We start from the raw sequence: 1,412 nt of genomic DNA, 5'->3' as shown, positions 1-1,412 counted from the left end.
GACATTTTCAATCAGTAGACTTCTATAATTGTTGCATACATCGTATTTCTATATCATGAAGCTTACATGGCTCAGTGGTTAGAGTGTTGGGCTGACAATTACGAGGTAGCGAGTTTGATTTTCAGACCGAGCTGTGTGTTGTGTTCTTGAGCATGGCACTTTATTTCAATTTGCCCCAGTTCATTCAGCTGTAGAAATGAATTACGACATTACTGATGCCAAGCTGTATCGGTCTTTGCCTTTCTCATGGATAACATCTCTGGCATGGAGAGGGAAGCTGGTATGCATGGCCGACTGCTGGTCGTCTGTAAACCACCTCGTCTGGACATATGCCTCGGAGGGGAATTCTCTTGGTTCAATCCCATGGTCATTTATGACCGAAGGAGGTTTTTACCGTCTACGTCGTATTTTACCATTACAGGGAAAATATATTTTGTTATATTTTGTTTGAAGCGACCGAGTATTTGTATTTGCTTCTTCCCATTCCTTTTGATGTATTAAACAAAGACATAGTACAAACCTTTCCTTAAAGGTTTATATACCACCTTCTGTGGCCATTCTACTCGTTTATTACGTGCCGTCCTCAAATGCATGGTTCTGTTAGTACAGTAGATTTGCTATGTTAAGCGATGTCCGCAATGCTCATAAAGTGAAAAATTGAATTGCATGCCCTCGTGCAGTATACAGGTACTATTGGCTTGTGTAGTTATATTGCTCAGCTGTTGTCGAATGCAGAATAAATTTGGTTATTATATGAGTCTATCGTGATTATCGTCTCATCAACTGCATTCAGTAGGGTGGGGCAAGATTATCCCCTCTGTCTTGTGGGTATGAAGATACAGCTTCTGTGGAGGACGAGCCTTAAAGGATTGAGACAAGACATCTTTCTGTTCAGACAAGCAGTAGTTGGATTTTGAAAAAGTGAAGGTGATGGTGGGTGTGCCTCCGACCGGTATTTGCGAAAAAGGTGATGACTATAGGAGAAAGTTTAAGATGATAGGCGCAGGAGTGGCTGTGTGGTAAGTAGCTATTTACGAACCACATGGCTCCGGGTTCAGTCCCACTGCGTGGCACCTTGGACAAGTGTCTTCTACTATAGCCTCGGGCCGACCAAAGCCTTGTGAGTGGATTTGGTAGACGGAAACTGAAAGAAGCCCATCGTATATATGCATATATATATGTGTGTGTGTGTTTGTGTGTCTGTGTTTGCCCCCACCCCACCCCACCCCACCCCCACCCAACATCGCTTGACAACCGATGCTGGAATGTTTACGTTCCCGTAACTTAGCCGTTCGGCAAAAGAGACCGATAGAATAAGTACTAGGCTTGCAAAGAATAAATCCTGGGGTCGATTTGCTCGACTAAAGGCGGTGCTCCAGCATGGCTGGAGTCAAATGACTGAAATAATTAAA

Source organism: Octopus sinensis, linkage group LG9 (genome assembly GCF_006345805.1).
Source record: "Octopus sinensis linkage group LG9, ASM634580v1, whole genome shotgun sequence".
NCBI classification, from domain to species: Eukaryota; Metazoa; Mollusca; class Cephalopoda; order Octopoda; family Octopodidae; genus Octopus; species Octopus sinensis.
The sequence above is the reverse complement of the archived record's forward strand: the minus strand, read 5'-3'. Positions refer to the sequence as shown.